Source organism: Panthera leo, chromosome B2 (assembly GCF_018350215.1).
Source record: "Panthera leo isolate Ple1 chromosome B2, P.leo_Ple1_pat1.1, whole genome shotgun sequence".
Taxonomy (NCBI): Eukaryota; Metazoa; Chordata; class Mammalia; order Carnivora; family Felidae; genus Panthera; species Panthera leo.
Genome location: NC_056683.1, coordinates 100102720 through 100116864, shown reverse-complemented (window position 1 = coordinate 100116864; position 14145 = coordinate 100102720). Strand labels below are relative to the sequence as shown.

General features: G+C 44.2%; 1 protein-coding gene across 14 annotated transcripts in view; it reads left to right on the top strand.

Moving 5' to 3' along the window:
- Positions 1 to 14145, top strand: part of FYN (FYN proto-oncogene, Src family tyrosine kinase) — a 213641-nt gene that overhangs the window by 86525 nt on the left and 112971 nt on the right. For all 14 annotated transcript variants that reach the window (XM_042939615.1, XM_042939619.1, XM_042939627.1 and 11 more), the window contains one exon: positions 8322 to 8391. The gene's annotated coding sequence lies outside the window, so the exon portion shown is untranslated. The remainder of the gene's footprint in view (positions 1 to 8321; positions 8392 to 14145) is intronic.

Genomic DNA, 14145 nt, shown 5'->3' with positions numbered 1-14145 from the left:
TCGTTAAAGAAAAGACATGATTATTATAAATATAAACTTCATTCCATGAGTCTTAGAGAATAACAGAATCTTTTTCCTTCTGAAAGTCAACTAATTAGTTATTCCAATGGCATTTATTTCTTCCCCATCTTCAGCCTAAAAGTTTAAACTTAATAATTCATTATTATTATTATTATGAATCATATTATTACTATGCTTGCTTGGGGCTGATAGAGATTACAGGGGGCAAAGGGGAGCCCTAAAAGCCCCACCCCAGCCCTCCAGCTATCCCTTTGCTTGACTCAGTCCAACCATTTGTGCCGTTAAGCCCGAATATATACCTTTCTAGTCTGACTTCAGAGCTGGCCTCTTGGGCAGCTGAGGGTAAACTCTTTGCTGGTTTGGTGGTGCCCTGCTCACAGGCAGCCTCTGATTCCCTGAGCCAGCCTTTCGTAGTTCTGCCTTCCTGCCCTCTTATTCTGTGGTCAGTAATTTCTTTCTGCTGGCCAAGTGCCTTCTGTGCTCATCTCTTTTTCTGTCTGTCTTCCTCCTCTTTTCTTCTGCTCTTTACTCCCCCTCCAGCAAATAATCAAACAAGCAACAACCGAGCCTCAGTTGAGTCTCCCCAACTCATTGGAGTAAAGCCAGAAGAAATAGAGCCCCGCAGGCAAGGGAAGCAGATGGGTCAGTGGTGCCTTCTCAGAGCACCCCTCCTCCTCCCCCAAGAGGAGCGAAGGCCACAGTAGTCATAAAGTGGGTTTGGTTTCCTAGGGAACCCTGTGTTTTCTGGTTCCCGTCCTCCTCCCTTGTGATTGGGCTTTGTGCACTGGCTTGTTTAATGCATTATCCCGCCATTTGGAACGCTTTAATTTTTCAGACAATTGACTTTAGACTCGCAGAGAATATTGTAGCATGGAAGGAGTCAGGACTGTATTTGAAATCTATTGTTATCTTTGTGCACAGGCTGCCCAGCTTGTACCTCATGCTGTGCAGGGCAGCCACAGCCACAGGAGAGCTATGGAGGGGAGGGGACGTCACTCTCCCTGCCCCCACATTCTTTGCTTTTGACAATAAGACTCAGCAAAGACTCATACAGTTGTTTCTTAGTAAGGGGTCTCCACAAGTGTGTGCTGGCTTATCATCAGCCTCTATTGTCTAGAGGAAGACTTGGAATCCCCATTGGAGAATTTATATAATTGGTCACAGAGGTGAACTAAAAAGGATAAAGCCCTTTGAATGCAACAAAATGACTAGAAGTGCCTCTTCTGTGCAAGGCATTGGGCCAAGCAAGGTGCCAGTGGTTCGAAGATAAATTTAGAGTAGGTTCCTGCCCTCAAGGAGCTGTCTCTTTCCCTTGCAGTAGATGATATGGTAAGTTCTATAGGAGAGGCACAAATAGAGTGAGATTGATTCTAGTGGAGGAAATTGGGCAGGAACTTCAGGGAGGGATTTATATTAGAGTTGGGCCTGAGGGCAGGTTGGTTCTCCATTCTTGCAAGTGGAAGTAAGAACACATAAGAGGGAAGAAACGGCACAGGAAGGCCTGGGGAAAGGGCAGATGCTGGGAACAGCAAGTGCTTTGGTAAGACTGGACGTGAAGGAGGAAGAAGAAATGGAAGATAAGGTTGAGGTGGGTTTGGAGTAATGGTGGCTTTAAGAGTTTGTGTAAGTCATCCGTGTTTTGTTTCGTTTCGTTTCGTTTCGTTTTGTTTTGTTTTGTTTTGTTTTGTTTTTTTGCAGTGCCACCAAGCCCTGAGGTTCTTAGGAGGTGGCTCAGAGGCACTGCAGGGGCAAAGGTCCAGAACAGCTCCCCTCTTCTCCATGTTGTATACTGGAGAATCGTCTTTCTTTCTTTTCTTTTTTTTTTTTTTTTTTTTAATGTTTATTTATTTTTGAGAGGGAGAGAGAGACAGAGTGTGAGCAGGGGAGGGGAAGAGAGAGAGGGAGACACAGAGTCCGAAGCAGGCTCCAGGCTCTGAACTGTCAGCACAGAGCCCAATGCGGGGCTCAAACCCACGAGCTGTGAGATCATGACCTGAGCCGAAGTCGGAGCCTTAACCGACTGAGCCACCCCGGCTCCCTGAGAATCGTCTTTCTTTAAAGAGTATTCCACTTTAAGAAAAACTGAAACCCATTGGTATATGCAAAAGGGAGACACTCATTTATCCAGTCAGTTAACAAATATTTATTATGTGACTTCTACATACCTAGCCCTGTACTAGGTTCTACTGAAAGATCACTGAAGATTTCAAACCAGTCAGTAGCATGGTGGCAAGAACCACTGGTTAGCATCCTGAGTTCTAATCCTGCCTCTGCCACCTACTATTCGTAAGACCTAAGGCAAGTCTCCTGGTCTCACTGGGACCAGTTTCTTACCTGGAAAATACAGTTAATAAGTCATTCCCAGCTGGGGCATTCTGAAACTGACATGATCAGAGCTGTAATTCAGAGCTTTCATGTGTGTCCATAGAGTGGGAAAAGGAGACACCAAAGTCAGGCCAGTTAGGAGGTCATAGCAAGAACTTCTGTGAGTCATCCTAAGACTCTGAGTGAAGACTTTCACTCACTCATTCAACAAACATATAACACTCAACGCCAGCCACCGTGCTAAGCATTGATACACTAGCAGTGACCAAAACGAGGTCCCCACCTTTAAGGTACATTATATTTAGGAGGTAGCATGGGTGATAGATCTAGGGATATAGTTTAAAACACGTGACAAGGGGTAATGGTTGGAACTATGGAAGTATATGAAATACCAGGGAAGAGAAGGCAAAAAGCTTTGGGGGAGAAAAAGAGATCTGAGGTGATAGAACATACAGAAAATTCTGTGGAAAACCAACTAATATTCACTCCATGATAGAAAGCACGTTCTTGGGGTTGCCTGGGTGGCTCAGTCAGTTAAGCATCCAACTCTTGATTTCGGCTCAGGTCATGATCTCACAGTCGTGAGTTTGAGCCCCACGTCCGGCTCCGCGCTGACAGTTCTGGAGCCTACTTGGGATTCCCTCTGTCTCCCTCTCTGTCTGCCCCTCCTCTGCTCATGCTCTCTCTCTCTCTTTCTTTCTCTCACAATAAATAAACTTAAAAAAAAAAGAAGGAAAGAAAGCACATCTTTCATCAAGCCAACATGACAAACCCATCCCTCAAAATATTCTGTTGGGGCTAAGAAGCTATAACACAGAAGAGATCATGTCCGTTTAGACACCCAATTCTCCTTGACCACATCACTCCTGTACATGAAGCAAAATTACACCAAAGCTGTATATGGTTTTATATAAGAGCAGATCTACTTGGTTTCCTCAGAAAGGTCTTAAATAAGTACCAGTGATATGTAAAAATGCTAAGAGCAACTGCCTAAGCTCCTGGCCCCTCAAATCTTTTTCTAGACCAGCTGGCTCTTTTTTACTTTCCCCCAAGTTATTGGAGTGGATCCAAAAGCAGATTCTGAGATCCTCCAGCTTTTCCTTATTTACCCTGCCAGTAATTACATGTCACAGGTTGTCTTCCCTACTGGAGTCTGAGGCTGAGCAATTAGTCTCCCATTGTCTTTACAGGAAATGACATCCATGTGGCTTCTGGGGAAAGCAACTGTTGACCACTCTGGCTAAAATAATTTGGAAAGTGTTCAGCACTTCCTCTGGTTGATCATTTAAACTGGCTGATTTAGAAAGCTCTTGGAAATGTGCAAAGTGAACAAAGGTTGTCAGAACCAGAAATACTCCTGGGTCACTTCCCCAAACAAAACAAGTCTCTAAACTGTTGCTGTGGCCTCTCGATGCACCAACTTGTCTGGACTCTTCAGCATGTGGCTGAGCCCAGTGCCTCTGTGTTCTGTTCCTTGTATAATGCTTTATTGGGCACTGAGTGGTCAAGATGCTTTCCAGCTACTGGTCATTGAAAACCCAACTCAAGGAGGCCTGAACAATATGAAATTTACTGGATTCCATTGGTTCCACAGACTTCAGGGTTGACCTAATGCAGTCACCCCAACTTTGCTTCTCTGGGGTTTTTTGTCTTTACCTTCCTCTCTGGGCCAGCTTTATCATTAGACTGAGCAAGGTAGCTACAGAAGCCCTAGGCATCACATCCCATGGAACATTCAGAAAGGAGGAATTTATCTCAGAATGAGAAGAAGCTCCCAGGAAACCATTCTTCACATCTTGTTGGCCTGCATTGGGTTGCATGCCTAGTCTTGAACCAGTCATTGGCAAGAGGAATGCGTTCCCCTTAGATCAGTGCATCTGAAACCTTGTGGACACACAGATCACCTGGGGATCTTGTAACATAGATTCTGACTCAGTAGGTTTGGGATGGGACCTCAGAGTTGATATTTCTCAGAAGCTCCCAGGTGATGCCGATGTTGCTGGTTGGCACACTGCAAAGCCTTAGACCCATCAAGTCCCCACCCTCCAGCTGGGAGTGTTGTCGCCTGCCCCTGAGGCACTGTGGCTGAAGGAATATGGGGGATCTGTTAGGAAGAAGGGAGAAGGGATGACCCATGCAGATGAGAACCATGTTAGAGATACTTGTTCCCAGTGGTAATGAGATCTTACCTTTAATCAGGAGCCGCACATAGTCTATGATATGTATTAGAAACAAAAAGTACATGCAGTGCAGTGTGTTGTGTGGGAATGCCTGTAAATATCTTACTATTTATTTACGAGGATGTATATGTCATAATTCTTGAAACAAAAGATTAAACAGTCATGCTCCTGTTCATTATCATTAAGCTGTTTTTATTTAATACCATATACCTAGTGTGTCTCAAGAAGAACAAATTCAAGTGAGCTGGATATAAACGTCCTTAAGTTTAAAAAGAGTATGCCAAGGCCAGCCTTTGTTTTGAATAGGTATCTCATCTTTTGTAGTTTTCTGGGGGGAGAGAGAGTATACCCTCACTGTCCTAAGCGTCACTTGATATAATGGCGAGCATGGAAGATGCTGCCAGTGGTGAATTTATTCCAAAGCAAATGGTCACAGTGGCCTTATGAGTGGAGGAAATCATTATACTTTTGTCATTTGAAAAGGAAGAGCTATTCTGTTGTTGTTAAGTTTATTTATTTAAGTTTATTAAGTTCAAGACTACACCCAATGTGGGGCTCAAACACGCAACCCCAAGGTCAAGAGTCACATGCTTTTCTGACTATAGTGAGCTGCAGCTGTTTAGGAACAAAGCTGGTAAGACCAAAGGACTGGTCTATCCTGAGGCAGATTCATCACAGACCCGGGGGCTCAGAGTGAAGTACGCAGCCAGGTATGGAGTAAACCTTCCTGAAGCGGTCTCTTTGTTGAGTTGCTATCTTTGGCCTCATATACAAGGACAACGTCACTTAGGGAAGGTGACATTTCACCCCTCCATCTACTGGGACCACGGGCTCATATCCTTGAGACCAGTGAGAAGCCAGAGCAACCTTAACTGGCCTTGTCTTTATAGGTCACCAAGGTATCCATACTTAGGAAATCACTGGATATTTCTTGTCTTTGCAAAAGCCCTGAAAGATTGAGAGAATCCCATCTACACTAGCTGGGGAAAGCTCTAGACTTGGTGCTCCACAAAGGAAGGGATTGTGCTTGTGTCACACAAGAGCCCCCGTGTGACAGGATGGTGTGATGTCCAGCCTGTTCTTGGGAGATCTGAGCATCCTCTCTAAAGGGAAGTAAAAGAAGAGAACATTTTGTTGCCTCATTTCAGTAGTTTATACTTTGAATATGGAGTGTTTAGGTGTCCTGTCTACATATTTAGGAGCTCACAAGCTGCCAGAGAGAGGTGACATAATAGTCCTATCAGCTGAGTCCGTGTGGGGCAGGAAGCAAGCCCTTGAGCTCACTCATTCAAACAGTGCTGGCTGTGTGCCTTCCCTCCTGTGTGTGCTATGAGGCAGGGCATTATTTGCCATGCAAGGAATAAAAAAAGAGGGCCTTCCTTTACAACTTAAAAAGTAGGATACAGAAGTGTATTTCAAGTATCTATATCAAATAAAACATAATTTTTGAAAACAGAAAAACAGGGGTAAGATAACAGCACATTGGGCAAATCAAGTTAGAAAGAGCTCACGAAGAGGAGAAGTAGGTAGGCCAGGCCTAAGAGCAGGGGCTCATGACCTGGGGGTCCATGGATGGAGTTCAGGGGTCTGTGAAATTGGATGGTGGAAAAAAATTTATTTTTACTAACCATTAATCAAAATCTAACATTTCCGGGGCACCTGGGTGGCTAGTTAAGCGTCCAACTTTGGCTCAGGTCGTGGTCTCATAGTTCGTGGATTCGAGCCCCGCATTGGGCTCTGTGCTGATGGCTCAGAACCTGGAGCCTGCTTCGGATTCTGTGTCTCCCTCTCTCTCTTCCCCTCCCCTGCTCACACTCTGTCTCTCTCTCCCTCTCAAAAATAAATAAACATTAAAAAAAAAGAAAGAAATCTAACATTTCCTTCTATTATGAAAGTAGCGCTAGCTATTTGTCACCAATAGAAATTATGGGTGTTTTCATATTACTTTATAGTTACAGATATTCTAAAATACCACTTATGCCCAATAATGCCCAGTAATTATTAGACTTTTGCTGGACCTTATTTAAATATAAAAAAATCCGTTTTGTTATGTATTTTGATAACTGCATATCAGTATACCTCTTTTGAATCCTGTTCATTGCATGTATTAATTTCAAGCATTTAAAAACATTATTCTGAGGAGCACTGGGTGGCTCAGTCAGTTAAGCATCAGACTCTTGCTTTTAGCTCAGCTCATGATCTGATGGTTTGCGGGTTCAAGCCCCATGTCTGGCTCCACACTAACAGCATGGAGCTTGCTTGGGATTCTCTCTCCCTCTCTCTCCTCTCTCCTCTCTCCTCTCTCCTCTCTCCTCTCTCCTCTCTCTCCCTCCCTCCCCCTCCCTCCCTCCCCTTCTCTCCCCCTCTCTCCCCTTCTCTCCCCCTCTCTCCCCCTCTCTCCCCTTCTCCCACTCACATGTGCATTCTCTCTCAAAAATACACTTTAAAAATAAAAATAAATAAAAACATTCTAAGAAACATGTCTCTAGGCTACAGTGGCACAAAAGGAATAAAGATCCCCTGCCTCAGAAAATGGCTAGGCCCCTTACCAGCATTTGTGGGGCAGAGACACTCACGGAAGAAACCAGCAGATCCACAGGCTCAGGCAGGACTGGTGACTGCATCTTCCGATGGAAGATGTGGAGACAAAGCAGAGAGAAGTTGGAGTCCCAGGCTAATGTAATTTCACAGAGAAATTTGAAGGTCTTGGGAAGCGGTAGAAGGTGTTTCCACAAGGCTTTAAGTTCAGTTTAGGAAGGATGCCTTGCAGAGCCGTGAGAGTGGGATTTGAAGGGAAGAAACTGGGGGCCAGGAATTGAGTTTCTGCAAGGTGTGATGCCAACCAGTGTGATGATAAGAGAGAGGGAAGGCGGTGAGTCCCGCACGCCCGAAGGATGAGAAAGGAAGGCCAGTACCACGGTGTCCAGTGGAGGTGAGGAAGGCCGTGTTTGCTTTCAGGCCTGGGTGACTAGGAGAAAGATCATAGCTCCTCGAATGCTCTGAGTGTTTACTGCATGCCAGCTGCTGTTTTAAGCCTTTCTGTGACATTTATGTCACTAAATTCATATCATTTAATCTCCATAACCACCCTGGGAGGTCAATACAATAATCCCTATTTTACAGATAAGAAAATGAAGTCTAGAAAAGAAAGGTGAGGGTCTCTCAGCCAGCAGGGGAGAAGAGAGTATATTATTAAAAGAAACAGGGAAGAGGAATTGGTTTGAGGGAGAAATTTTTTATGACTTCAATTTTAGGTCTTTTTGCATAGTTCTTTAGTCTTCAATTATTTTATTTTATTTTTTACATTTTTTAATTTTTATTTATTTGTTTATTTTGAGAGACAGAGCATGAGTGGGGGAGGGGCAGGGAAGGAAGGAGACGCAGAATCCAAAGCAGGCTCCAGGCTCTGAGCTGTCAGCACAGAGCCTGACGCGGGGCTCAAACCCACAAACCATGAGGATCATGACCTGAGCCGAAGTCAGACGCCTAACCGACTGAGCCACCCAGGCGCCCCTGTCTTCAATTATTTTAAGTAAGGGCTAAAAATTCAAACAAAGTATGAGCACAGTTTCTGGTTTATTTCACTGTCCCGATTTTAATTTATTTGTTATTAGTGGGTGCTGAGTTAATTTGTAAATTGGTTTCATCTTCCTGTGAAAAACAAAAAGGAATCTGGCAGTAAGAGTTTGGTACATTGATGAGTGCCCCAAACAAGGAAGATGTTGTGGTTTCCAGAAGGGTAAATTACTTCTGTTTAGCGATGCATTTTTCCTTTTGTTGTGGTTTGTCTTTCAGGACTGGTCCAGCAGCTGTATTAGAAGACATGTGGTGTGTATGAAGTTTGTGATAGTCGGGGGAAATTTTGGTAAGTGTTGCTGCATTTACTTCTAATATCTTTTGTTGTAAAATGGTGCCCAAAAGGGAAGCCAATGCCTTGTTTTGTGCATCTTTTACATCTGCACTAAATTTAGACAAAATGGGATTTTATCATTAGATGTAACATTCAGTTGGTACTTTCTAACAGTATGACTTTTTTCTTGTTGTTACTGATATGTTATTAAGTAATATTAGAAATATGGAGTTTTCTCAGATTTAATAAGAAATCTAGATTTAGGAAAGTTTCTGAATACAGGATAAAGAATACCCTTGACAGTTGAGCTTGTTGTCTAGGTAACCTAGACTATATGAGTATAGTCTAACATGGACTATAAGAGTAATAAACTGCAGACCAATAGAATAACAACAGCAACAAAGATTCTCCGCTGCAGAGAGATCCTTATGGCCTATCTGTTGAAACAAGAAATAGTCAGTTAGCTGCTTGGGAAATGGAAAGTTGAAGGGAAGCAAGAACTCAGCACATCTGGGAGCCAGTCCCAGCATGACAGTGGCCGGAGAGGCCAAGAACATTAAATTCAGCAACCACCCAGAAGACCTTGCTAGCAGTAGTGAAAAGAACAGTCATCGAGATCAGGAGACCCGGGTTGAAGTTTAAGTTCTACACTAACTGGTTGTTACATACCCTCCCTGAGCCTCAGTTTCCTCATCTGTAAAATGAGGCTTGTAATGTTACCTCCGTCATAAGGTTGTCATGAGAATAAAATGAGCTAGGTAGTGCTGGGGCATAGTAGGTGTTCAATAATGCAGTTATTCTTGATAACAGGACGGCGTCGTTTGGAAACTAGACATTTGCCACTGAAGTCAGACCACCAAAAGGTGTACATATCTCCCAGCAGGAGGGCCACTGGGGATGGGTTGGTCACACCACATTTGCTGTCACAAGAGATGTCACAGCTGGTCACCACGGTCCGTCCTCCAGAGTCCACTCTGTAACACCTTGTGGGAACCCCAAGATATTTGCTGTCTTCTCCACCTCTGCCTACCCATTCTTAGATGTGCTTGACTAACTTACCTTCCTGTTACCTTTGGAGCCAAGTGCAGTTAGAGTTTGGAGTTCGTTTGAGTTCCATTCAGTTTTGGAGTCAATGTTACTATGAACCAAAATAATGAGAAGGAAAAGACGGGTCGGGAGTAGATGGTCCCCGTGGTTTGGGTCTCGGGTACCGTATTTAGGCATTCATTTCCAAAGCTTTATTTTTATTTATTTACTTTTTTGTCTGTGCTTATTATGTACTCCTCCTGGAGATCCAGTTATCAGACTAAATTTTTGAGCTTTAACTACAAGAATTCGGCATTGGGATGGGACTTTTCCTGTGGTTGGAGGGAATCAACTGTGTCACTGCAGATGAGCTGGTGTTTAAGATTAGGTGTCCCTAAGTGGACCCCTTTGTTTCATAGAATTGGAGAGATGGACACAGCTTCAAGGGTGTCCAGCCCATTCTCCCTCGAGCCAAAATCAAATCTCTTCTACAGAACCCGTGACAAAGGGCAGTCCAGATTCTCTCAGGGGTAGGGAGCTTGCTACGTGAAGAGTAGCTTGCGCCAATTAAAAAAAAAAAGTTAAGGGAAACAGGAAAATTTTAGAGAGTAATGAAGTTGTTCTGGATCTTGATCTGTGGCAATATTTTTTGTTTGTTTGTTTAATTTTTTGAGAGAGAAGGCAAGCAGGGGAGGGGCAGAGAGAGAAGGACAGAGGATCTGAAGCAGGCTCTGTGCTGACAGCAGCGATCCCAATATGGGGCTTGAACTCACAAACCGCGAGATCGTGACCTGAGCGGACATCAGATGCTCAGCCGACTGAGCCACCCAGGTGCCCCCATCTGTGGTGATATTGATACAACTGTATATTTCCTGCAAATTCATAGAACTCTACAATAAAAGGTTGAATTTTGCTCTATGTTAATTAAACCGTAGTTTTACAATGGGAAAAAAAAAAATGAGCAAATACCTGGGTGTTTAGCTCAAATTGTTAAAAAGAAAGAAGGGGGGGCGCCTGGGTGGCTCACTCGGTTGAATGTCCGACTTCGGCTCAGGTCATGATCTCACGCTCCGTGAGTTCGAGCCCCGCGTCGGGCTCTGTGCTGACAGCTCAGAGCCTGGAGCCCACTTCAGATTCTGTGTCTCCCCCTCTCTCTGCCCCCCCCACCACCCCGTTCATGCTCTGTCTCTCTCTGTCTCAAAAATTTAAAAAAAAAAAAAAAAATTAAAAAAAAAGTCTCTCTCTCTCTACCTCTCCTCCTGGCCGTTCTCTCTCTCTCTCTCTCTCTCTCTCTCTCAAAATAAATATTTAAGAAAAAAGAAAGAAGGGAAGCAGGGAGGGAAGGAAAGCATTCTAGTCTTTACACTGAATTATGACATATGCTCCATGAAGCAGGACCTTGGTCTTTTTCCTTCCTCTGGTCTCAGTGCCCAGACAGTGCCTGGCACAATGGAAGGCCTGTGATAAATATTATTGAGCCGCCTATGCTCTTAGTCACTTTCTAAGTAGAGACCTGTCTTTCCACTCTGTCACACACCAGCCCTTCCGGTATTTGGAGACACTCTCCATCATTCATCTTCCCCTCTCTGGGCTGAACTTACCATGTTCCATTCTTGTACTGTTTGTCTCCTGATATTATTTCCCTCTCCCTTCCACCCTGCCTCTCCTTGAGGAAGCATCTGCTTTACCACACCCCTCCTGGATACGTGGCCCAGCGCTGGGAACCCTGCCCCTGAGGTGGTTGGTCCACCAGCGGTACCGTGGGCCATTGGTACCATGGGCCATTGGATCTATAGACGATGTCAGGAGACCCCAACCCCAGTGTTCTTCTTTTGCAGTCAGTACTGAGTGCCTGGTAATGGAACATGAAGGATTTGTTAACGGTAGTCTTTGAAGAATGAAACTCTTAAAAGTAGGGAGGAGAGCCATCCAAGAGATAGGGTGACGGCAAATCCATCTTCTTACGCATCTTGACTGAAGTGAGGGCAAGCCTCACCACCCTTTGTTTAAGACAGCAGTAGTGTTCTTTATAAATCTTTCAAGGTAGCACTGTATCACATGTCCTGACTCTTCATTATGAGTCATAGGAAGTTTGAAATTCTTAAAATTAAAACTTGTGAGTGCCTTGAAAAATCTAGACTCCCCACCACCCTCCCCCCCAACCCCTGCCCACCCAGCCATACCAGGGGGAGATATGTAAATATATAAACAGAGAGCAGTGGTTCTCAACCCGGATTAATTTTGTTCTCCCAAAGGACACTAGTCAATGTCTGAAGACATTTTTGGTTGTCGCAGCAGGGGGTGGGGAGTTGTGTGCTATGGGCATCGCGTGGGTGGAGGCCATGGATTCTGCTCACTACTAACTATCCTGTAGTGCACAGGACAGCAGTCCCCTCATGCGGAATGATCAGGCCCAAGGTGTCAAAACTGCTGAGACTGAGAAACCTGATATAGAAGGAATTTTTAAAATTTAATACCCGAAGTACTTATTATTTTGAAGGTATAAAATCTTTAATATTTTGGCATTTAGTTATAGGTCAATATAGAACCAGAAAACGTGAAGAGGTTTGGTCAGAGAATCATAGGGCTGAAAGGTCTCATAAGAAACTCTCTCTTACATTGCCCCTGACTCCAAGCAAGACGTGACTTCAGCAAGACAGATGGGCATCTGAAGGCTTATACTGATGACTGTAAACTGAAAATGAGACTCACACAACATGATCCTCACATTCACACAAAAGAGGTTGTCTCATATTTTAATTTCGGCCCCAGCTTCTTCACAAGTGCCTGTCTCTAGATAGCCTTTGAGATGTAATGGTATTTCAATCTGGGCTAGTCCTTCCTTTTAAATCAAGGGCAGCGATTCTGGTGTGATGAAAATGTGCTTAGGGAGGAGAGAGATCTCATTACAGATGATTGAGATTGGGTATTTTGGTACACAGGGCTGTTTATTTGCATCAATTTCCTAGTGACACCACAGTCTGGTTTAAGTGTAAGTTATTGAGAGCTTTTGTAGCCCAAGATGGCTACACTTGCTAAAGCAGGGAGATTAAAGCAACGTATGTCAAGTTGTGATATAGGACAATCCACTTGAAAAGACTTTAATTATAGGGCTTATTTTGGGAGGGTAACTGTGCTTTTTGTGAGGTATATTTTGGGATCTACTAACCCAGCTTCAAGGCTAGTAATATCTTCCCAGAAAGGGTGTGGCTTGTGCTGGTGGACATAAATATTTTCTCACCAAAACCTTCGGTATAATATTCTTTCGACTTTACTACTCTGCATTTTTCCTTTTCTGATAATCTTTCCCTTTGCAAAAAATGCATTCTGGAACGTTGGAGAAGACAAGGGTAAAAGATCTCATTTCAGATGGCCAAGCCCAGAGATTTTGCATTTTCATCAGCCTGCTGTTTTTTAAGATGAATAGAATTTGGAGGAATGTACCAAAGCTGAATAGTAAGCAGTGTCAGGTGAGACTAAAACCATGTCAGTGCTAAATATTTTAATGTAAGAAACTATGGAAAAGCTACACATGTATAGCTTCTTATTTGCCAACACTGCCTCTCCAACCCCCGGGTAATTTTTGGAGGCCACTTCAGTGCCCTTTACCACAGCTAATGAGCTGGAGTCGGTATCCACTTGCACTTTGCTCTTCAAGACTTGTGCCTTGGGGCACCTGGGTGGCTCAGTCCGTTGAGCGCCCGACTCTTGATTTGGGCTTAGGTCAGGATCCCAGGGCCGCCCCATGTCAGGCTCTGTGCTGACCGTGGAGCTTGCTTGAGTTCTCTCTCTTTCTCCCTCTGCCCCTCTCCCCCACTCTTCTCTCACTCTCTCTCTTTCTGAAAAAAAAAAGTATATTAAAAAAAAGGACTTGTGCCCTTTCCCAACTCTGCCTTTGGTGACCTCCTTCACTTCCCTATTAATACCTGAGGCCTTTGGCCTTCCTTAAAGGAACTTTCTGCCCAGTCAATGTTTCCCAGTCCTCATTTGAAAGTGAATGATAAAGGAGAGATTAGATCAACAAAATAAAATCAGCTTTTCCTTTACACAATGTGTATGGTAGGTGGGTGGGGAGGAGGAACAGAGGTAGAGGAAGAACAGTTTTTTAACCCCCCAAAATAGCCACATCTGAGGGCAGAGAAGCACTTTTACCTAAATTCTAAGTCATGAAGGCAATAAAATGAGAGCCAGAAGGCTCCATGGGGGAGAGTTGAAGGCAAAGCCTCCTAACTGTAGAAATCTCTGGAGAGGTGTCCCTGTTTTCCACAGATGCAGTCTGTGGCCTGCATCTGAATCACCCAGAGAGACTATTTACGAGTACAGGTGCCTGGGCCCACTCTCGATGGTCAGAATCTGAACCCCTGTGGCAGGTGCATTCTTCGTGTCACTCTCCAAGTGACTCTTGTGCACTCTGATATAAAGCCCTGCCCAGTCTCTAAGATTCCCTCCCATAAGCATGGCTGAAAGATGCAAAGAACAGATCAGGCATTTTGAAGGTCAGACCAGTGCATGCTGCTCCTTGCTCTGCTGTGCATGGGAGGGTAGAGCACCATATTCTGTTACCTTGTTCTCTTGACCCTGGAAGCTGTTTCTTGCTAAGAGAAGTGTCCTCATTCCAGATTAGTTTGGGTGCCATCCTAAGCCAGATTCTTTGAAGCTACTATGAGACAGCCATCCTTCTTGTCTGCTCCAGTGGTGCATAAATCCGCCAACAGCCCTCCCTCTAAAATTTACACTGCAGTG